This window comes from Carcharhinus amblyrhynchos, chromosome 23 (assembly GCF_965287045.1).
Source record: "Carcharhinus amblyrhynchos chromosome 23, sCarAmb.v2.hapA, whole genome shotgun sequence".
In the NCBI taxonomy this organism is placed as follows: Eukaryota; Metazoa; Chordata; class Chondrichthyes; order Carcharhiniformes; family Carcharhinidae; genus Carcharhinus; species Carcharhinus amblyrhynchos.
In genome coordinates, this window is record NC_137346.1 from 36,668,958 (window position 1) to 36,694,583 (window position 25,626).

Below are 25,626 nucleotides of genomic sequence, written 5' to 3' on the forward strand. Positions count from 1 at the left end.
TTGCACCATTGGTACTGTAGTCAGTACTGACCAGACCCTCATACTGCAACCGAACCAAACCTGCAAATTGAATTGATACATTTACCAATCTATGCTGTTCTTACATCCAAAGGTAAAAAGGTAAAAAACGTTTATCATTCAATCATTGAGTCATAGAGGTTTACAGCATGGAAACAGGTCCTTCAGCCCAACTTGTCCATGCAACTCTTTTTTTTAAACCCCTAAACTAATCCCAATTGCCTGCATTTGGCCCATATCCCTCTATACCCATCGTACTATCCATATCCCTCTATACCCATCATACTATCTAAATGCTTTTTAAAAGATAAAATTGTACCTGCGTCTACTACTACATTTGGCAGCTTGTTCCAGACACTTACCATCCTCTATGTGAAAAAATTACTCCTCTGGACACCTATGTATCTCTCCCCTCTCACCTTAAAATCATCAGTGAGATTGTTTTTTAAACTTGGATAAGAGTTTTATTTTTAAATAATCACAAAAATTACATCTTCTAAGAGCTCTGACTACCTTGTATGGCCATTATAGAGTGTACTCTCAACCATATATTTCTTAAATATATTGGCGATGCTTTTCAGGATGATTGAGGATTGAAAGCAAGTTTTAATTGAAATTCTGTTTTCAGGAAATTCCTGCTAGATTTTTCCTTTAAATGGCTTGACATTTTTAAATATTTTTGTACTAAATACATGAGTTCTGAGATCATTGCTGATAAAGTCACCAACTCCTGATGTGATAATTTGCTGCAGTGAAATTAAAAATGATATTTCACAACAGTAAATTATCATTTAAACATCAGTACCACATGCTGTGCTTCAGAACTTTAAACCTAATCTAAAGGTTCCTGTTATCTGCAGTCACAGGCATTTAAAATATCACATCAAAGGCACTGTATATCTGTGCTCTCAATGCTTTTCTTTGAGAATGGACAGTAGAAATCTATTTTTTGAGGATTTTTCTCCCTTTTATATGTTCCAGGCCATGCACCAATCACTACCTTGAAGGCGATGAACAAACAATTCATTTCTTTGCAGAGAGTTGTTCGGCTATGAAATGATCTGCTGGAAGCCATTGTTGAACATGAATCCATAAATTCTCTGAAAAGAATATCAAATGGTTGCTTGGAATATAAAAATATTAAATAGTATCAGGAGAATGTGGGAGAGTAAGATTACTGCTGGAATAATATGGAAACACTGGCTCATCAAAAACAGAAAATGCTGGAAAATCTCAGCAGGTCTGACAGCATCTGTGGAGAGAGAATAGAGCCAATGTTTAGAGTCTGGATGACCCTTTGTCAGAGCTGGCCAGCTCTGACAAAGGGTCATCCAGCTAAATGTTGGCTCTATTCTTTCTCCACAGATGCTGTCAGATCTGCTGAGAGTTTCCAGTACTTTCTGTTTTAGTTTCAGATTCCAGCATCTGCAGTATTTTGCTTTTAACACTGGTGCATATTTGAAGGGCCAAATAGCCTGGCTCTGGCATGATAACTTACTTTAGTTCTACCAGTAATAACACTTCAGTAGCATGAAGAAGATAAGAGTTGCTAATCAGATCATCACTTTAATTTTATCCCAGCCCTGTGAAGGACATTTTCAACCACAGGTATAGTTAAAATAAGGAAAAACCTTTGAGCAAACTTGTTCCCTACATCGCTTTGGTATGTGGCTGTGGGTCTGACAGGTTCCATCCTTATGTCTCTGTTTTCTAAATTGCTCTTTTTTCACAACATACCTTCCTCCTCTGCTGCATGTTGTTAGTGGCTGTGGTAATATATAAATTAAGACATTATGGCCTTTCTCTTTGGTGAATCAGACCATAATCTGTTCTAGTGGTGCACACAACAAAATAATTACATGTCCAATTGGATGAATCATCATTCCCAACAGCCCACAATCCCCCATTTAAGGTAGGGATTCAGTTTACTCACAAACTAGTTGACCTTCTGGCTATTCTGGTGGACTCCCAGTAAAGTTAAAGTGGGGTAATGAAGCAGCAGTAGATTTCTGAGACTATTGATTCTTGCTGAATTACAATGCCATTGGCTCCTTGGTGTCTTCCAGTGTTTTGAATAAGTAGCCATTGTTCATCTGTGAATGGCAGGGAACTTTTAAACATGTCTGATCAAGTTCTCAGCCAATATTTATACACAAGTACTTCACAGTATGAAGAAGTGAATATCTTTCTCCTTCAGGTATCATGCCCTAACAGAATGCTGGCAATCATAGACTTTCATTGGATTGGTCCATGATAATGATTGACAAGTGCTGCAGAGGTTTGCTGTTGCCTTCTGCATTAGGGCTGATCAAGAAACTCTCCCATTTTTACTTCCTGCCATCAGGCATATTGGTAGGATTTACAGGCAGATAAATAACCCAAGCTGAGAAAACTGAAGTGAACACTCATTCAGAAAAAAAATTTTGAAAAAAATACAGTCAAATATTTATCCATTTTGGTTTTGAATGTTACTGCTTACACCACACTTTAAAGAATTGCATTCCAGATCTCAACAAGTCACTTTGTTGAAAAATTGTTTTGTCATGTCGCCTCTGGTCCTGTCGCTAATCAACTCAAATTTGTGTACTGTATTTACAACCCACTAAGTTACTAGAAACATTTTCACTTTATACACTCTATCAAAACCATCAAAAACCATCCATGATTTTGATCACTTTTGTCAAATCTACTCTAAAGTTTCTCTGCTGTATGGATACAATCCCAGATTCTTCAGTCTTTCTACACAACTTAAATCCTTTATCTGTGCTACCAGTGTAGTAAAGGTATTCTACATAGCCTCTGTAAGATGTTGACATCCTTTCAAAAATGTGAGGCCCAGAACTAAATAAAATATTCTAGCCAAGTTACATTTTATACAGGTTTTGCATAACTTCCTCACTTTTATACTCTATTCCTCTGTTATTAAAACAAAGTATCTCACATACTTTTTAATAATATCCACCCCCTTCAAATGTTTGTGTTCATATACCCCAAATTTCTCTACTCCTGCATCACATTTAAGATTATGCCATTTAGTTCATATTCCTTTTTGTTATTCTTCCAATCAAATATATTTATGTGGCAGTCTATCTCATCAATCTGTCTACATCTTTCTGAAATTTGTTACCACTCTTCTCATTGTTTACTACGTTCACTCAGTTTTTGCATCACCTTCAAGCCTTGAAATTGTGCCCTAAATGTCAAAGTCCAGGCCATTAATATACCAAAAAGAGCAATTCTGCTGCTGACAACAAGAGCAATTCTGCTGCTGATCCCAGGGAAGACCCATAATCCTCTCCAGTGTGAAAATTAACTATTCACTGCTACTGTCTGTTTTTTTTTTGCTTTTCTCAGCCAATTTTGTATCCATGCTGCCATTGACCATTAATCCTTTAATTTTGCTAACAGATCAACTATGTGATACTTAGTGAAATGCGTTTTAAAAGCCCTTATGAACACTGCCTGCTCCCAAAGTGGACAACCTCACATTTATCCACATTATATAGCATTTGCCCACTCATTCATGAGGGGGCGGGCTAGGATTCACCTGCCCCGCCATGACTTCACCAGCTCATGTTTCCGAGTAGCATATTTCATAGTATCCTGTGTTCACTCTGCAGCATGGAGAGTGATAGCCCCATGAAGACACAAACACTGTGTACTCAAGTTCAGCAACAAGGCAGTGGTGGCACTCCACCTGGCAGTCGAAGACCAGCAGGACATCCTTTACTCCTGGAAGCTAGAGGTCCACTAGCCTCACCACAAAGGCTTGGGAGAAGGTCACCAGAATAGTCAGAACTTGCACCCGTTAGCTGAGGACTACTCTCCAGCACAAAAAGAGAATGAATGATTATCCATCCCATCAGGATAATTCAATCTTCTTCATTATCTCAACTCACACTCTCACAGGGCCATCAGGCATTTGCAGGATTACAGTCCACAAGGATCTTGCACACTATCAATATAAGGGAAGCCATCACTGATTTTCTGACACAGTTTTACATCTTCATCTCTTGTCACATCCTGCAGAAGTCACGTCTTCAGCTTTTATACAGATCCACTCAGCACACACAGAAGGCAAGCAAACTTATCATTTGCTTTGCCATCTGTCCTGCTCACAGTCTGTCCACCTGTCTTTCCGTAGGAAAAGATTCACCACAACAACAGGGGGAGACCCAAACAGCACAGGGAGAATGCCAGAAATCAGGCCATTCACCCATTTGAGGAGCAGCAGGAGAGCTGTTGTGAGGGCAGGGAAGCTTCTTGTGCTGAAGGTGAGATTGGTGTTTCTCAACAAGCCAGTTAGGCCTCATCCACTAGTCTTCACCAACTTGCTAAAGTTATGAGTGCTCTTTAATGCAGTTCACTATCCAGCCAATCTCTAATTGTCTCTTCTCTCTATCATATTCACCAGAAAGAAGAGGAGGAGACATACTACTAGAAAGCCCATCAGCCTCAGCCCCAGACCACCTCAGGTATGGATCCTATGGACCTACTGGATAAGAACATAAGAACATAAGAAATAGGAGCAGGAGTAGGCCATCTAGCCCTTCGAGCCTGCCCCGCCATTCAATAAGATCATGGCTGATCTGTCGTGGCTCAGTTCCACATTCCTGCCCTCTCCCCATAACCCTTAATCCCCTCTCTTATCAAAAACCCATCAACCCGCGTCTTAAAAATATTTAGCGAGGTAGCCTCCACCACTTCAACGGGCAGAGAATTCCAGAGATTCACCACCCTTTGAGTGAAGAAGTTCCTCCTCAATTCCGTTCTAAACCGCTCCCCCCCTTTATCTTGAGGCTGTGCCCTCTAGTCCTACTATCCTTTCTGAGCGGGAAGAGTCTCTCCACCTCTATCCTATCCATCCCATTCATCATCTTATACGTCTCAATGAGATCTCCCCTCATTCTTCTAAACTCTAACGAGTACAAGCCTAGTTTATTCAGCCTCTCCTCATAGCTCAACCCCCTCAACTCCAGCATCAGCCTAGTAAACCTCCTCTGCACTCCCTCCAAGGCCAAAATATCCTTGCGTAAGTACGGCGCCCAAAACTGCATAGTACTCCAGCTGCGGCCTCACCAATGCCCTATACAGCCTCAGCAAGACCTCCCTACTTTTATATTCAATCCCCCTCGCTATGAAGGCCAGCATCCCATTCGCCTTCCTGACCACCTGCTGCACCTGCAAGCTGGGTTTTTGCGACTCATGTACAAGGACCCCGAGGTCCCTCTGCACCGTCGCCTGCTGCAGTTTTTTGCCACGTAAGTAATAATCCTTCCCATCATTATTCCTACCAAAGTGGACCACTTTGCACTTGCCAACATTAAATTCCATCTGCCAGTTCCTGGCCCATTCGCCCAGCCTATCTAGATCCTTCTGTAGACTCTCCACACCTTCCGCACAATTTGCCATTCCACCAATCTTGGTGTCATCAGCAAATTTCGACACCATACACTCGGTTCCCTCATCCAGATCATCTATATAAATGGTAAATAGCTGAGGCCCCAGCACCGACCCCTGGGGCACTCCACTAGTCACCATCCGCCAATCCGAATAGCACCCATTGACCCCCACTCTCTGCCTCCTATTTGACAACCAATCCTCTATCCACGCTAACACCTTACCCCCAGCTCCATGTCCCCTGACCTTCACCCAAGTCCTCCACCAGAGAGTGGGACCTAGTTTTACAGGAGTCATTGGCATTGAGTATTGTCAAGGGATATTAAGAAAAGGTTGGAAGTACTGGATACTGCAAAGGCAATGGACCCTGATAACATTCTGGCAATAGACCTATGCTCCAGAACTTGCTGCTCTCCCAGCCAAGCTCTTCCAGTACAGTTACAACAGTGGTACGTACCCAACAATGTGGAAAATTGCCCAGGTATGTCCTATACGCAAAAAGCAGAACAAATGCAACCCAGCCAATTATCTCCCAATCAGTCTACTCTCAATCATTAGTAAAGCGACAGAAGGAGTCATCGACAGTGCTATGAAGCAGCATCTGCTCAGCAATAACCTGCCCAATGATACCCAATTTGGGTTTTGCCAGGTTCGCTCAGCTCCTGATCTCATTACAGCCTTGGTTCAAACATAGATGAAAGAGCTGAATTCCAGAGGTGAGATGAGAATGACAACTCTTGAAATCAAGGCCGCATTTGATCTGAGTGTGGCATCAAGGAGCACTAGCAAAACTGGAATCAATGGGTATCAGGGGCAAACACTCCGCTGGGCATACCTGATACATAAGAAGATGGTTATCGTTGTGGAGGGTCAGTCATCTCAGTTCCAGGACATCTCTGCAAGTGTCCATAGAATCATGTCCTAGGCCCAACAATCTTCAGCTGTTTCATCAATGACCTTCCCTCCGTCATAAGATCAAAAGTGGGGATGTTCACCAATGATTGTACAATGTTCAGCACCATTCACAACTCCTCAGATACTGAAGCAGTCCACGTTCAAATGCAACAAGATCTGGACAATATCCACGCTTGGGCTGACAAGTGGTAAATAACATTCGCGCCACACAAATGCCAGGAAATGACCATCACAAATAAGAGGCACTCTAACACTGCTCCTTGACATTCAATGGCGTTACCATCATTGAATATACCACTGTCAACATCCTTGGGGTTACCATTAATCAGAGACTTAACTGGACTCACTACATAAAAACAGTGTCTATAAGGGCAGGTCAGAGGTGAGGAATACTGTGATGAGTAACTCACCTTTTGACTCTCCTATCCACCATTATAAGAAGATAAGAACATGAGAAATAGGAGCAGGAGTAGGCCATCTAGCCCTTTGAGCCTGCCCCGCCATTCAATAAGATCATGGCTGATCTGTCGTGGCTCAGCTCCACTTTCCCGCCCTCTCCCCATAATCCTTAATCCCCTTGCCTATCAAAAATCTATCTACTCGCGTCTTAAATATATTTAGCGAGGCAGCCTCCACCACTTCAATGGGCAGAGAATTCCAGAGATTCACCACCCTTTGAGTGAAGAAGTTCCTCCTCAACTCCGTTCTAAACCGCCCCCCCCCCATATCTTGAGGCTGTACCCTCTAGTCCTGCTGTCCTTTCTGAGCGGGAAGAGCCTCTCCACCTCTATCCTATCCATCCCATTCATCATCTTATACGTCTCAATGAGATCTCCCCTCATTCTTCCAAACTCTAACGAGTACAAGCCCAGTCTATTCAGCCTCTCCTCATAGTTCAACCCCCTCAACTCCAGTATCAGCCTAGTAAACCTCCTCTGCACTCCCTCCAAGGCCAAAATATCCTTGCGCAAGTACGGCAACCAAAACTGCACACAGTACTCCAGCTGTGGCCTCACCAGTGCCCTGTACAGTTGCAGCAAGACCTCCCTACTTTTATATTCAATCCCCCTCACTATAAAGGCCAGCATCCCATTTGCCTTCCTGACCACCTGCTGCACCTGCAGGCTGGGTTTTTGCGACTCATGCACAAGGACCCCGAGGTCCCTCTGCACCGTTGCATGCTGCAGTTTTTCGCCATGTAAGTAATAGTCCTTCCTACCATTATTCCTACCAAAGTGGACAACTTCACACTTGTTAACATTAAATTCCATTTGCCAGTTCCTGGCCCATTCGCCCAGCCTATCTAGATCCTTCTGCCGACTTTCCACACCCTCCGCACAATTTGCTGTTCCACCAATCTTGGTGTCATCAGCAAATTTCGACACCATACACTCGGTTCCCTCCTCCAGATCATCTATATAAATGGTAAATAGCTGAGGCCCCAGCACCGACCACTGGGGCACTCCACTAGTCACCAACCACCAATCTGAATAGCACCCATTGACCCCCACTCTCTGCCTCCTATTTGACAGCCAATCCCCTATCCACGCTAACACCCTACCCCCAACTCCATGCCCCCTAACCTTCTGTAATAACCGCTTGTGCAGCACCTTATCAAACGCCTTCTGAAAATCAAGAAACACCACATCTACCGGCTCTCCTCTATCCACCGTCCTAGACACATCCTCATAGAACTCCAATAAATCCGTCAGACACGACTTCCCCTTAACAAAACCGTGCTGTGTCTGCTCTATCAAACAATTCTCCTCAAGATGCCTCGCTATTTTCTCCTTGATCACGGATTCTAGCATTTTACCTACAACAGACGTTAAACTAACTGGTCTATAATTCCCTGCCTTTTGCCTGCCACCCTTCTTAAACAACGGCGTAACATTAGCCGTTTTCCAATCTTCCGGCACTTCCCCGGAATCCAGCGAGGTTTGGAAAATAATCATCAAGGCATCCACTATCACCTTCCGCCATTTCTTTCAGAACCCTTGGATGCATTCCATCCGGTCCTGGGGACTTGTCCACAATCAGTCCCTCCAGTCTGTCGAGCACTGCCTCTCTAGTAACAATAATGTCATTCAGGCCGTCCACTCCTACCATCTTTCCATCGCTAACACCCGGCAAACTATTCACGTCCTCCTCCATGAAGACCCAAACAAAAAAGTTATTCAAGGCCTCAGCCATTTCCCCATCCCCTACCACTAAGTCCCCCCTCTCATCCTCTAAGGGTCCAACGTTCACCCTAGTCAGCCTCTTCCTTTTTATATATTTATAAAAACTCTTGCTATCCTTTTTTATATTTAGTGCTAGCCCAGCTTCATAGTTTATCCTACACTTCTTTATCAACTTCTTCATCATTCTTTGTTGATATTTAAACCTCTCCCAATCCTCTTCTTGCCCACTACTCTTAGCTACTCTAAACACATCCGCTTTTAATTTAATACTCTCCTTTACCTCCTTCGTTATCCATGGCTGATTATCTCTCCTCTTACAATCCTTTTTAACCATCGGAATAAATTTCTGCTGAGCACCAAAAAGATCTCCTTAAAGATCCTCCACTGTTCCTCAGCAGACCTACCTTCCAATGTGCTCCCCCAATCAACATTCGCCAATTCCTCTCTCATCCTATCGTACTCCCCTCTGTTCAAACAAAGGACACAGGTCCGGGAACCCACTTTCTCCTCCTCCATCTGCATCAGAAATTCCACCATACAATGATCACTCTTCCCAAGAGGATCCTTCACCACAAGGTCCCTAATTCTACCTGCCTCATTACATAACACCAGATCCAAGATAGCTCGCTCCCTCGTCGGCTCCAACACACACTGTTCAAGGAAACTATCCCGGCAGCATTCCAAGAACTCTTCCTCAAGCCCACCGCGTCCAGCATGGGTCAACCAATCAATATGTAGATTGAAATCCCCCATAATTATCGCCGTTCCATTCCTGCACGCCGCATTTATTTGCGCGTTAATAGCCCTCCCCACCTCCAGATCATTATTTGGGGGCCTATAGATGACACCCACCAGCATCTTCCTCCGTTTGCTGTTCCTAATCTCCATCCATCTACAAGGCACAAGTCAGGAATGCGATGGAATACATCTACCTGGGTGGATGCAGCTCCAACAACACTCAAGAAGCTTGGCACCATGCAGGACAAAACAGCCCGCTTGATCGGCACAATATCCACAAACATTCACTCTCTCCACCACCGACACTCAGTAGCAGCAGCGTGTATTATCTACAAGATGCACTGCAGAAATTCATCAAAGACCCTTAGACAGCATCTTCCAAACCCATGACCACTTCCATCTCAAAGGACAAGACCAGCAGATACAGGGAACACAACCTCCTGCAAGTTCTCCTCCAAGTCACTCAAATGCTGACTTGGAAATATATCACCATTCCTTCACAGTCGCTGGGTCAAAATCCTGAAATTCCATCCCTAACGGCATTATGGGTCAGCTCATTACCACCTTCTCAGGGGCAACTAGGGATGGACAATAAACGCTAGCCAGGCACCTTTGTATAACATGGAGCGAACTAAAGTTTTAACTGTTTTTTATACAGAAACACAAAATTAAACTTACTTAAAGCTACACTTTTTTACTAAGCTTGTGAATCTGTGGTATTCACTACCCCAGAGTGCCATGGATACCGAGACTTTGAGTAAATTTATAGAGGAAATAGACAGATTTTTAATTCGTAATGGGTTGAAGGATTATGGAGAATGGGCAGGAGAGTGGAGCTGTAGATGAGATGAGATCAGCCATGATCGTGTTGAATGGCAGAGCAAGTTCAAGGGGCTGAATTGCCTACTCTGAACTTCTTATGTTCACAAAGAACCAGTGATAGATTATTGTTCCCCTTGAGCTGCCTTGCGATGCTTCAGGCATACTGCCAGGAGTACACGGAGGTTTGCAGTGCCACACCTGCCTCTTGAAGGCTGCCATAGGCAGTGAAATATTGCAAGGTGCTTGAAAAGATTGCACCATGTCAAATTTCTTCAGTGTTCACAAGTGGAGTACTTATTGTCAGGAAAGAAAGGTAATTTTAAATAATCTGTATTTTTAAAATAATTTGTATTTGTGGGTTTGTAGGTTTTCATGACTTTATAGTGTTGCCTGCACTGTAATTAAAGTATTTATGACATGAAAGTGTTTAAAGGAAGACTATGTTATTGCTTAGTAACAAAGGGCCACCTTTGGTTAGAAAAAACAAGCCCGAGCAGCCGCAAACACGGTGCTGTAAAAGGTAGTTGAGCATTGCACATACAAACCTCAAAGTTTTGAGTGAAGAGCAGTTTGCCAGCTGCACACCTGTTATAATTGAGTGTGATTTAAGACAGTCCAATTAACCACCAGCATGGCCATTTGATTTGGAATGGGGCATGATTTCAACAATCTGGGTTTTTAATGAGATGCAAAAGCATGCAAATATGATTCATGACATGGCGCTGTGAGCAGCCCACCCACCCAGACAGTGTGATGCTGCATCAATGAAGTACAATCCCCATGAAGGAGAGGTTCAAGGCTAGGCACTGCTGGGGGTGCGTGCTTGAGGGAGATGTCCTTGGCGGGAAGGGAAGTGGGTCTTTGTTTTTTTGGGGGAGTTTCATGCTGGGGGGAATTGGAGCAATTCCATTGGAGTGGACGAATTCTGTGGTAGTGGGGGGGGTGGAGGGTTGGGGGGCAGTGTGCGTTCGTAGTGTGGGAGGTTCCTTTCAGCTATTTTCATTGTCCTGACATCGGGGCCCCGTCAAGAGAACCGAGGGAAGATTAAAAGAGAGGCTGATCTGGAGAGAGTGCCTGAGATGGGTCTACAAAGGAGGACGCACCCTTGCGCAACAAAAGCCTGCATAACTAAAGCCACCAGGCTTCGCACATGGCATGGACCTCCACCCCCCCTGCAAGTCAAAATTCTGTCAGTGGCTGAATGAGTTCCTTAATAGACTATTGATTGGTCACTTAAGGAACTCAATAGGCTCAAGGGAAAATGGCCTGCACAATGCCTTCAACACCCACTAAAATTTCAGACAGGTCAAGGATAGGGGCATAGGCAGCAAGTGCTCTTACTTGCATAAAATCTATCTTGTTTTTTGTTGATTACTTGTTACCGCAAATGTTTCCTACTCAAATTAACATATTATTTTATTTTTGTCTTCTGGATGGGATGAGTAAACTCTATAATGTAATTGCTCTATTGCCCTACTATCCACTGCATCTCATTGAAAAATGGACAGGTTTGGCTTCTACTTTGCCTTGAAGTGAAACCACAATATACAACACCGATCACTAGAAAATACAAACTGATAATAAAGAGCAGAGGCAAGAAAGGAACCAAGAAAGACAAGGATTATCAGTGGGAATCAATGTGCATACAGGGAAGATTTAAAGCATTCTTGTTAACATTCAACAGTATAGCACAAAACTGCCCAAAACTACTATTTTAAACCAATGCTATGAACTAAGAAACATGAGTATTGAAATAACCACAGTACAATATATAAAACAAAGAAGATTTATGTACATACGTCAATATAGGCTTCTATGATCATACTGACACTGTCATCTGAACAAAAATATGACCATTAATCTCTTGAGCTATACATGCTCTTTGCCTGAACTTGTCTTTAATAATTTGAAAGAGTTTAAGCCAGCCTGTGGCTTGTGCAATCTGTATCTCATTGCTTTAATGGCATACTTCAAATGGTAAGATTGTACTGGAGTTTAGTTTCGGAAACGGGATTAATGTCATGTGTTTTAGTCCCACTCTTAGATTAAACACATAAAGAATGAACTGACATTTCTATAGAGTCACAGGATATCGCAAAACATTTGAGTGAAGAAGTACTTATGAAGTGCAGTCAGTGTTGTAATATAATAAAATTGTTCACAGCAAGAGCTGAACAAACAAGATATGTCATTATCAATTTCAGACAGCTGCAAGGCCAGCAACAGCTCAAAGATGACCCAGGACAAGGCTGGTAACAATCTTCAGTACTGGTCCAGAGCCAGAAGTAGCTCTGCTCATTGACTCCCTGTTCATGTAATTTTTATTTTAATAAAAATGGTAGCGTGTCCCTTTAAGGGCTGAGTTATTGATGGGGGTCACATGATCCATCGGGCCAATCATGATGAAACACACGAATCGAATTGGAGCTTTGCCTTGTATATAATTATTTTCCCCCATTCCTGTTTGTTTATCTGTCTTATGGGTCATCAGTTCCTCCTCAGTTATTACAATAAGCTTGACTGTTTTGGTGGTGGTCTCCAGTGGTAGCCCTGGACCACCAAAATGCAGCTAACCCTGCACCCATTACATTAAGGGCTGTCCAATTTGAGTAGGAATTTGTCCCCTATTTTTATATTGCTAACATTCATTTCAAGTGGAGGCCCAGAATTCTTTTCAGCATATTCAACTTGTTGCTTTTGGTGAACCATGCTAAAATAACTAAAAGTGCCCAAAGTATTCCTACCTGAATAAATGTATATATTAAAGATAGTTGAATCGATCTTATTTTAGGCAGGTTCAGCCATGTCAATTTTTTTTTAGCAGGACAATGAGTATGAGCCAGAATTTTGTCCCATATTTCCTTAGAATGTGAGATCAATTAAAATACTCCAACTGCTACCTTCACTCCAACTGGGAATTCAATCTGCGACCTTCTGGCTAAAGATTGCTTGGCAGTCCTTGTAAATCATATCCCTGGTGAAAGTGCTGCCCTTGGTTTTTTTTTCTCATGTTCTTCTCATGTTTAGTATATATAAATATTATTTTGCATGAGTTTCAACGTTTCAGAAATATAAAAGTAAGTTGAGGATAGATTAGACAGGATTACTAATTAGATTGAAGACAGAATGAAGCCTGTCTAATTTCGACCATCCTTTAGCTCTGAGGAAAAATGTTACCACCTCATTTAAAATCAAATATTCAGAAGAAAATTGTGAATAATAGTTTTTTTTACCATATCCGTTTTTGATATCTTGTTTCTTTAACTTCATTTGAATGATGACAATACAATTGAAAACGTGTAGCACAGGCACTTTGGGGAAACTGGCTTCTCATTCAGATCATGTTGAAGCACCCCAGGCAGGTTAATGGCTGTGTCTATATTAATGTAATTGCACACCCTTTTCACTGCTTTTCAGCATCTACTTTTAGAATCAGAATCATAGAAACCCTAAAGTGCAGAAAGAGGCCCTTCGGCCCATTGAGTCTGCACCAAACACAATCCCACCCAGGCCCTATCCTCATATCCCTACATACTTTATCCATGAATCCCGCTAACCTACGCATCTCAGGACACTAAGGGGCAATTTAGCATGGCCAATCAACCTAACCCGCACATCTCTGGACTGTGGGAGGAAACCGGAGCACCTGGAGGAAACCCATGCAGACACGAGGAGAATGTGCAAACTCCACACAGACAGTGACCCGAGCCGGGAATCAAACCCAGGTCCCTGGAGCTGTGAAGCAACAGTGCTACCCGCTGTGCTATCGTGCTGCTCCCACTGTGCTACCATGCCACCCACAATGTGCTACCGTGCTGCCCAACTTCAAGCCAATGTCCCCAGTGTTGCCACCAGCAGAAGCTGATTAAATGGCAGAATAGAGAGAAATGGGCAGAAGAAAACATTTGTATGAGAAACAAATCTCACTGATCAATATTTCATGGATAGAAGGGTCCACTGGCCCTGATGTGTGTTTTTTGAATGGTATTTTAAATTTAAATGTGTGAGCATGACAGAATTTTTTGAGCAATAATTCATCTTTGCTTGCAAGATATGATGCCATGGATCACAAGAGTAAGGACAGCTCTGTAATTAATTTCAGTTCAAATGATGCTATGTACATTTAAGAATTGTTCCTGAATTCTAATATTAGATAACGTATCTTAGACAGTTTTCTTTCATTAACATTTACAGTATAATGTTTCCCCCTACCTTTCACCATTCTTTAGTTAAACCTTTCTTCTCTTGAAGGCACCGCCTATCAAAGCATGTTCCAGGGGCACCAGTGGTCCTGAGGTTCTGTGCTTTTGTTTTTGTGTGAGTCTGAATAATAAGTGTTGACAAGCAGCTTCAGCACAAAGGGCAGCACAACTGAACCAACTCTCACCCAACAGCCACATACTTACTTCTCAGCAAGACTGGCTGGACAGTGATTAGAAGTAGGATTTATTTTCTCTCCACAGTTTAGGAGTGTGAAGGCCAATTGTAACGTTGTGCCAAGATCAATCTATTCAGCACTGAGCACAAATTCAGCTAGGAACTTTATGTTGTACGTAAAGAAATTACTAAATGTGTTGGATTGAACATTTCTCCAACTGAAATATTTTTGAGGTAAGGTGCTGCCAGCATGTTTACATTATAATTTGACATTAATATTTTTCAAGGATATTGAAAAATAGATTCACCTTTTTTGCTCTGAGCAAAGAGTGAAAGTAACCAGGGTTATTTATTTCTTTTTGATGCTTCTCCTTTTTCACACCACAGTGGGAGCCAAGATAAACTGACAGCCAAGGGCAGCACAGTATTGTCAGTCATACCAGAGAAGGAAGAATCTTGTGATGTTAATACCACAAACTATAAACTGCAGATAGTTACAAGAAAAGTTTGTGCCTCATGTTTACAGAGAAAAATGAAAATAACTCAAAAAGCTTTCAAAAATCAGAGGTAAAGCTGACCCAAAAGTGGTTCAATGATAAAAATCACCACTGCTAAGGTAGCTTTAAGAGACTAGCCAAGCAAGAAAGTTGCAATTTAATAAGCTGTATTTGCAGAAAATTGTAGAATTTGATTTTTCTTCCCCTTATTTGTATATCTGAACTTGAACTGCATTAATACTGACTGACTGATCTTCAAATACTTTACTTCACGCTTGGTTGTATACGTTCAAGTCATCTTCATTGTAAAGATGTCTTGTTTGGAGTGAGTGGTCAAATGTTATGAATGATGTAGTTGAAGCTGAGCATAAAATTGCAGTTGATCATACCTTAGGCATCCAGAAACGAAAAGTATTTACTGTGTCAGAATCAATTCAGCTTGCCCTTATTTCAGCATCTGTATCAAATAAAGCATTAATGTCACAAACATTTCACTTGAAATGCCTGGCCCTCTATTCTGAATCCTGGAGTTAGCTTCCTGTTGGAAAGGGTTGACATCAGACATTAATGTAATGATGATGTAGCACCACATGATTGAGTAACAGATCTGGAGGGAACAAAAGTTCTAACCACATGCAGGGGTCCCAATCTGTACATAATAGCTGTAAATATAAACTAATGGTTTTAATAAACTACATTCTTGATCAGTTTAATTTGGGAGAATAGAAAAGCTCAACAGAACCTCACCTAAACCCTGAACACATGACAAAACATGATGGCAGTCAACAGTGAATAAAAGACAAAAAGCTTCAGTCCTGGCAAGTCAAGAGTTCAATGAAATAAAGGTGAAAGTAACAGATTCAAAACTCAGCGAATAGCCAGAGCAAAGTTGCAGCAGATGCGACCTGAGACACAAATCCAGAATCTAGACAGCAATGAGAACAGTCTAGAATCAACAAGCAATGTCAATGAAATGTCAATCAACAAGCAATGTCAATGAAACAGCAATTATTCTAGGGGTTGGTGCAAGCATAAAATCCACAATATCACTCCCAGAACCATTCCATAGTGCTGAAGGTTTGCAACAGGTACAGCACTGATATAATTAGAAAAATAAGTTTTCCAGATATAGAACAGTTTCTGATTGCACACAAAAGAACAAAAGGGTCAGGTCATGGCATTATTCTATGCAGTTGGAGTTATTGATGATGATGTGATAGTGAAACAAGTCTATGAGACTTTAACATCTTATGAAGAAGTTCTGCAACTATTTGATTCAGATTTCAGCATTTAAGAACATAAGAAATAGGAGCAGGAGTAGGCCATCTAGCCCTTCGAGCCTGCCCCGCCATTCAATAAGATCATGGCTGATCTGAAGTGGCTCAGTTCCACTTTCCCGCTTTCTCCCCATAACCCTTAATCCCCTTGCCTACCAAAAACCTATCTACCCGCGTCTTAAATATATTTAGCGAGGTAGCCTCCACCACTTCAATGGGCAGAGAATTCCAGAGATTCACCACCCTTTGAGTGAAGAAGTTCCTCCTCAACTCTGTTCTGAACTACACCCCCCCTTCTCTTGAGGCTGTGCCTTCTAGTCCTGCTGTCCTTTCTGAGCAGGAAGAACCTCTCCACCTCTACCCTATCCATCCCTTTCATCATCTTATGCGTCTCAATAAGATCCCCCCTCATCCTTCTAAACTCTAACAAGTACAAGCCCAGTCTATTCAGCCTCTCTTCATAGCTCGACCCCCACAACTCCAGTATCAGCCTAGTGAACCTCCTCTGCACTCCCTCCAAGGCCAAAATATCCTTGCACAAGTGCGGCAACCAAAACTGCACACAGTACTCCAGCTGCATCCTCACCAGTGCCCTGTACAGTTGCAGCAAGACCTCCCTACTTTTATATTCAATCCCCCTCGCTATGAAGGCCAGCATCCCATTTGCCTTCCTGACCACCTGCTGCACCTGCTTTCTGCGGCTGGGTTTTTGCGACTCATGCACAAGAACCCCCAGGTCCCTTTGCACTAAAGCATGTTGCAGCTTTTCAAATTTGCAAGCAATTTGATTATTGAAAGGGCAAAGTTTAACAAGTGAAAGCAAAGACTAGGTGAGAGCATAGAGTCGCTCATCAACAATCTATACAGGCCAAAAGAAAATTGCAAAAATTAAGGAATGTTGAAGGGTGAGTTGAATCATGATTGAATAATAGTTGGGATCTTAGATGAAACCCTATCAGTTCTCTTGAAGATGACAGAGGATTTAACTCTCGTCAAGGCAGTAAAAATTACAAGACAAACTGACCTCAGAAAATAATATACAGCATTTTTTCACAGAAAAGGTGATGCTCTATGGAAACAAGTAAGTGAAGCCATTCAGTATGTAGACTTGAAGAGAGAAAGGGCACCAAAGCAGAAGCCTGTGAAAACAGGGAAAAACTGTGCCAGCCACTCTCTTAAATGTTCTCAGTGTAGTGGGTTAAACCTACATAAGCAGGAAGAATGCCTGGCAGGGGAGCAAGGTGCAAAAGTTGTGGAAAAATAGGACATTTTAAAACTATCTACATTTCTAAAACGCTGACAACCTCTAAGAAGAAGGAAAATATTAAAGTCAAACTATATACAAAAAGTAGAAGAACCACAGAGAAAGGAAACAAATTTTCTACTGACAGGCAAAGAAATCAACAGAGAAAAAAAACTGGAGTATTAAATTGGAAGTGATGGACATAGTTTAAATTAGAGTTTAAATTAGACATAGGGACAGGAGTTTCTCTTCTATCTGACAAAATAAAATAGCCTAAGCATATTATACAACAGCTCTCAGCTATCAAATTGCAGGGTCCAGCTGCAGCAACACAAAATCATAGGCCAATTCATAGCAAAACTGAAGTACAAAGAACTTCAGTATGTCATATAGAATCAAAACTCTACTTCACTAAGTAGGAAAACCTGCTTAAAATTGGAGCAAATATATAAAGGTGATGAAGTTGTTAATGGGCATTCAGCAATACATTCAGGAATGAATTTCCAAGTTTATCTACACGCTTATGAAAACTAAATAATAAGTTTCTTGTAATCCTAAGAGCTGCAGTTAGCCCAATTTTCAGGAAAGTCACTCAATTTCTCTTGGACAACATCAATAATGAAATCAAGAACATACCACAGCAAAGCATAACATCAACAGTCACCATGCCAACAAAATGGTGTTCAGGAATGGTCATGATCCCAAATCCAAATGACGATAAAAATCTGCATGGATTTAACTCAACAAGTCAGTGGAAAATGAGATCCAACTGATGACTGCAGTGAATGAAAGTCTTGCCAAATGAGACAAGAATATGCTATTCACCAAATTAGATGAAATCAATGGATTTCAGCAATTGCCTCTGGACAAAGAATCCAGATTGCTGACCAGTTTTGTAAATAATTTGGTCATTACTAGTTTAATAGATAACTATTCAGAATTATGCTCATTCCTGAAAATTTCCAGAGAACAATATCTCAAACCCTAAGAGTAATTTGCCATATGGACAACATACTTGTACATGGCCCCATGAAAGAAGAGTATGACTGTAGAGTTTGTTCTGAGAGTCTTACAGGATTGTAGCATTGAATGAAAAATATGAATTCACCAAATTTGATTAAATTTCTAGGTCATATTGTACAAGAATCCTGAAGGACAATTGACCTACAAAACACAAAGTTAATCAGAGGGTTTCCATAATTCAGAAACAGTCCTGAGATTCAGAGACTCCTTGGGATGATCAACCAAATAGACAATTTCCTACAAAATCTGGCAGAAGTCAATGTGCCTTTGTGTCAGGATCAACCAGGTGCTGGAAGCTAGACCAGCAAAATTAAAAAATCTTTTGACTTTCTCTGAGTTTTTGGCACATTATAACCCACAGCTACCAATCATAGACGCAGCAGATGCATAGTCTACAAGTTTGAATGCAGTATTATTTCAGATACAGAGAGAGATGGTAAACATAGACAAGTTTATTATGCCTGAAGTTTACACACAGAAAAAAGATTTGCCATGATTGAGTAAGAAGCATCGGCAAAAATATGGGTGCGCAAGAAATTCTCAGATGATGTGATGGGATCGCAATTGCAAAGATGCTGCCCAGAATCCACTGGTTCAGATTAAGACGAATGAGATATGATTGCATAACTGAGTACATCCAAAGGATGTACAAGTCAACAGCAGAAGCACCATCAAGGATACCAATAGAAGGAACAAATTTAGAAGATTTGCATTTCATTGTGGAATTAGAATCATTTACATATCACATAACTCAACACCAAGTGACTACAGCAAAGATGTTGCATAAATAAAACAAGCAATATTGTCTGGAAAGATGGCCAGACTATACTCCCAACAATACAGTACTATGGCAGTATTTCTGAGTCCTCAGTACTACAAAGAAAGCACCTCAGAATCATTGATGATCTCCTAGTAGTCAACTTGATAATCATTATAAACTTCACCAAGATTCACTTAGGGAAAGCAAAATATTGAGCAAGAGCCCAGCAATCCATCTGGTGGCCAGGCATTACTTGTTCTACAGCAGAAATGAGTTGTAATTGACTTATACGTGCAGTGAATAGTCAAGAGCAAAACAAACGACTATCCCCTTCTCCTTTTCCATCAAGTTGTGGGAGCACCTGGGAATGGATTTATTTGATTTTAAAGGCAAGGTATTCATTATGATCATTGATTACTACTCAAGGCAAACTGAAATAAACAGATTGCACAGCATCACAGTGGAAGCAGTCATTTAATCACTGCAGAAAATTTATGCAACACCATTGGTGATAATATATAAATGTGGTGAACATCAAAAAATGGTCTGCAGTTTGATGAAGAATTATTACAAAATTTTGTGAAGACATAGAAATTCATTCATGTAATCAGCTCACCTCATTATCCTCAGGCAAATGAAGAAGCTGAGAGAGATGTACAAACCATCAAAGACTTGGTGAAGGAGATTGAAGACATTAATTTCATTCTTCTGAGTTACCCAACTTCACTGCGAAAAAATGACTTCTCACCATCAGAATTGCTAATGGGAAGGAGATTGAGAACACAATTTCACCATTTAAAAGGAAAAATCAGGAGCATGTTGGAATTCTCTCCTCTTGCCTAGATAAATTCAGCTCCAATGACATTCAAGAAGCTTGACACCATTCAGAACAAAGCAGTCTACCTAATTGCAACAGAAACTAAAACCTAATATTATCTTGAATGACCACAAGAGGATAAAGCAACATGAGGAAAACAGAGAAACAAAATCCAGTCCATTTCCCAATGACATTCCTATGGCTGAGAGTCCAATATCAACACTTTGGTGGTTATTATTAACCAGAAACTGAATTGGATCAGCCATATAAGTATTGTGGCTACGAGAGCTGGTCAGAGGCTGAGAATTCGGCAGCGAGTAACTAACCTCCTAACTCCCCAAAGCCTGTTCACCATTTAAAAGGAAAAATCAGGAGCATGTTGGAATTCTCTCCACTTGCCTAGATGAATTCAGCTCCAATGACATTCAAGAAGCTTGACACCATTCAGAACAAAGCAGTCTACCTAATTGCACCCCATCTATCACCTTAGTATTCACTCCCTCCATCAGCAATGCACAGTGGCAGCATCAAGTATCATCTGCAAGATGTACTGGAGCAACTCATCAAGACTCCTATAACAGCGCCTTCCAAAAACATAACCCTAAATAACTAGAAAGACATGGCTAGTAGAAGCTTGAGGACACCACCATGTTCCCCTCAAGTTACATAACAACTTAGAATAATATCTCTGTTCCTTCACTGTCACTGGGAAAAAATCCTGGAACTCATTTCCTAACAGCACTGTTGGTGTTCCTATAACACATGGCCAAGAGCAGTTCAAGTAGGAAACTTGTCACTACTTCTCAATAAATGCTGGCTTACCCAGCAGCACCCAACTCCATGAACGAATAAAACATGGCTCATAACTTTAATTTCAGGCACAGAGTAAGAGATCTATCAGTGTTGAAGCCCAGGGAGAATATGGGCACAAGACCAGCAGAAAGAAGGCATAATAATCAAAAGGTCTCCACACATCAGGTCCTACAGGATTGAGATAGACTGGGAGAATCCGTCGCATCTTAATATCCCTTGTTCAAAAAAGAATATAAAGATAAACCTGGCAATTACATGCCAGTCAGTTTAATTTTAGTGTTGGGGGAATTTCCAGAAACAATGGGCAGAATTCTCCCATTTTGAGACTAAAGGCACAATTTACCTGAACTGATCCTAAGTGTTGCTGCCAGCGGACACACCGGAGTGTTTCCCATTGGTGCTGGCAGCGCTGAACAGGCTTCATTCAGCGTATGTGAATGGGCCAGCTCTTTCCCCATGAGAATGCAGTTGATTTTCTGACTCCACCACCACCTGATTCATTGGAGTTGGGAATTATCTGTTAGCTCTTTACCAGCGGGAGAAGCATGAATGTTTCCTTCAGCACCCACTCTCATTTCAGACAGGAACATAGCTGCAAGAAAAGCTTCCCCCAAGATTCCTGGACACACACGTGGATGCTGCATGCTATGGAGAAGAAGAGAACCACCCTATTTTCAAGGATTGGCAGGAACCTCAGGAGGAGTTCAAATTTGCAAGAAAATGAATGACCTCCTCAAAGTTGCAAGGATACATACTCACCTGTCTGCTCTCCTGAGAAAGTAGAGGCGTTGGTGGGCTTTCTTAACTATAGTGTCAATGTGGGGGGACCAGACAGGTTGTTGGTGATTTGGACACCTAAAAACTTGAAACTATTGACCCTTTCTACATTGTCGCCATTGATGTAGACAGGAGCATGTTCTCCTTTACGCTTCCTGGAGTCAATGACAATCTCCTTTGTTGTGTTGACATTGAGGGAGAGATTATTGTTGCCGCACCAGTTCACCAGATTCTCTATCTCATTCCTGTACTCTGTCTTGTCATTGTTTGAGATTCAACCCACTATGGTGGTGTCGTCAGCAAATTTGAAAATTGAATTGGAGGGGAATTTGGCCACACAGTCATAGGTATATAAGGAATATAGTAGGCAGCTGAGAACACAGCCTTGTGGGGCACCAGTGTTGAGGATGATCGTGGAGGAGGTGTTGTTATCTAAATTACTGATTGTGGTTTGTGAGTTAGGAAGTTCAGAATCCAGTTGCAGAAGGAGGTGCTGAGGCCCAGACCATGGAGTTTGGAGATGAGCTTCGTGGGAATAATAATGTTGAAGGCTGAGCTGTCGTAAATCAATAGTAGTCTGAGGAAATCCTTTTTCATGCAATGAGTGCTTTGAGTCTGGAATGTATTGCCAAATAGTGTGGTAGAGGGAAGTTCAATCAAAAGGGAATTAGATTGTTATCTAACAACATACAAAAATAGAAACTAGAAGCAGGAGTAGGCCATTCAGATCTTTGAGCCTGCTCTGCTGTTCATGTTAATCATGGCTGATCATCAAATTCAATATCCTGATCCTCCCTTCACCCATATCCCTTGACACCTTTAGTCTCCAAAGCTTTCTCTAATTTCTTCTTGAAACCAGACATTGTTTTGCCTCGACTACATTCTGTGGCAGTGAATTCCATACATTCACCACCCTCTCACTGAAGACATTTCTGAAAGGTTTACCACTCATCCTCAAACAATGACCTCTAGTTCTGGACTCACCCATTATTGGGAACATTCTTTCTGAATCTACTCTGTTTAACCCTGTTAGAATTTTATAAGTTTCCATGAGATCCCCTCTCATGCTTCTAAACTCCAGAATATAATCCTAATGAATTCAGTCTCTCTTCATATGATAGAGCTGCCATCCCAGGAATCAGTCTGGTAAATCATCACTGTACTCCCTCTGTATCAAGGATATCCTTCCACAGCCAAAAGAGAAAATGCTGCAAAATCTCAGCAGATCTGGCAGAAGAGAAAATGGCTGACGTTTCGAGTCCAGACGGCTCTTTGTCAAAGCTAAAAGGCATAGAAAGTGGGAGATATTTATACTCGAGGGGGGGGGGGATGAAAAATGAGTCATAGACACAGAAATCAAGGAAAAGACAGCTAATAGCTGTCGACAGAGAGATTAAAGGGTGTGAATGGCCAAACAGCAGAGAAGCTAAAATGAGTTTGTTGGGGGAGTTGGGTGGAGAGGAAAGTGGATGGGACAGAGTAAGATTTAGAAAAGGAGAAACAAAGGATGAGAAAAGGTAAGGGAAGGGGGCGGTGCGGGAAGAAGAAAAATGAAGAAAGACAATAAAGAAATAAAAGGTAGAGAACAGTAAAAAATTAAATAAAACAGAGTGAGGTGGGGTAGAGCAAATCATCTGAAGTTGTTGAATTTGATGTTGTGACTGAAGGTTGTAAAGTGCCTAGCTGGAAGATGAGATGTTGTTTCTCCAGTTAGCACTGAACTTCATTGGAACATTGCAGTAGGCCCAGACAGGCATGGGAACATGGGAGCAGGATTGTGTATTAAAATGGCAAGCAACTGGAAGGTCAGGGTACTGATTGCACATAGAAGTGTTCAGCAAAGTGATCACCAGTCTACACTTGATCTCCCCAATATAGAAGAGACCACATTGGGAGCAACGAATACAATACACCAAATTGAAAGAGGTGCAAGTGAAACGCTGCTTAACCTGGAATGAATGTTTTGGACTTTGGATGGTTAGATAGAAGAGATAAAGGGACTTGGGCAATTGCATGGGAAAGTGCCATAAGTGACACGAGAGGTGTTGGGTATAGTGGAGGAGTGGACTAGGTTATCCCAGAGGGAATGATCTCTGCGGAATGCTGACAGAGGGAGTGAAGGGAAGATGTGTTTGGTGGTGGCATCACACTGGATTTGGTGAAAATGGTGGAGGATTATGCTTTGCACGTGGAGGCTGGTGGAGTGAAATCTGAGAACAAGGGGGACTCCATCCTTTACTGGGGAGGGGAGGGAATGAGGGTCATATATCGTTCCTTATATCTATATCCTTCCACAGATAAGGACACTAAAACTGCACACAGCATTCCTGGTGTGGCCTCACCAATGCCCTATAAAATTGCATGAAAACATCCATATCCCTATATTCAAATCCTCTCACTGTGGAGGCCAACAAACCATTTGCCTCCTTTACCGTCTACTGTACCTGTGCACACGTTCAGCAACTGATGCATGAGGACAACAAGGTCTAGGTCAGTATCCACCTCTTTCAATTTACACCTATCTGAAAAGGATAAATGTGAAGAGTTACAGGGAGGAGGCAGGGAAATGGCATTAAGTGAAATGTTCATTTGGAGAGTCGGCATAGACACAATGGGTTGAAAGATCTCTTTCTGCTCAGGTAGAATTCCGTGAACTCTATGATTGTGATCTGTCCCAAATTGAGAGAATTGTATCAAAACATTGTTATTATCAATATTAAGGTATTCATTCTGAAGTATATGATTATTTTGCCCAGAAGTCCTGATCAGTTTCCAAATGTCCCACTTCAATTGAGAAGAAATGTAGAATATCTGCTTCCAATACTGTGCCTGAGTAAATCTATGACTAGTAAAGCACTTGAAAATGAAAAACATCAGGAATAATTTTCCCAATGGAGAAATGATTTCTATTTGATGCCTCCTCACAAAAATATTTACACTTCCTTGGCTGTCATTGTTAACCACAAAATTTGGGACAACTCAATTATTTTGGAGCTTCGAGAGAACGGCAGCTCAGGAGTTCCTGCAGAAATTTCTTTTTGCAATGTTGTGCTGGTCAGTGTAACAATACAGCTAATGAGCCAAGAAGAAGAAGAAGACCAGGAAGCAAGAATATATAGACCAGCAACAAGGAGGGAGAAGGGAACAAAAAAAAAGGTTTCCGCCATTAGAAATTTATAAGAACATTGTGCCTTCAGTGATGGAGGAAGTGTGTTTGGCAGCAGAGAGGTGGTTACAAAGCTTTTTTGCAACAGCTACAACTGCTCAGCACTATGGCTTCTGGTTTTGAAGGTAACTTTGCTTTTGGATTTCTCTGTCCAGGTAGAAGCAGGTGGCAAAGAGTGTTACAATCTCTGTAGAAACCAATAACATCTAAAAAGAAATTTGAACTTCCAGTTAATAACTGAAAGTGTAACAAAAGTGGGGGGGGAGTGAATTTGCATCCCCTTTTGCCGCGAGCATAAACAGTGGCACTGGCGCAAAATCTTACAAGAGTCAGGGAGCGAGACTCTCATCGGTGGGGTGTCATTTCTATAAAAAAATGGAGTGCTATTATGATTTAATTGAGTGCCTGGTGACTGGGGGAGCATGGAGATTAAAGTGGCCTGGAATTTTTGCAGCTGATAGGCAGAAATGAAGATATTGATCACAGGGCTGTCTGAAATCACCATAAGAAGTCTCACAACACCAGGTTAAAGTCCAACAGGTTTATTTGGTAGCAAACACCACTAGCTTTCGGAGTGCTACTCCTTCGTCAGATGAGTGGGGAGTTCTGATCACAGACAGGGCATATAAAGGCACACACTCAGTTTACAGAACACTGATTAGAATGTGAGTCTTTATAACTAATCAAATCTTAAAGTTGCAGACAATGTGAGTGGAGATAGCATTAAGCATAGATTAAAGAGATGTGTATTGTCTCCAGACAGGACAGTAAGTGAGATGTTGCAAGCCCAGGCAAGTCAT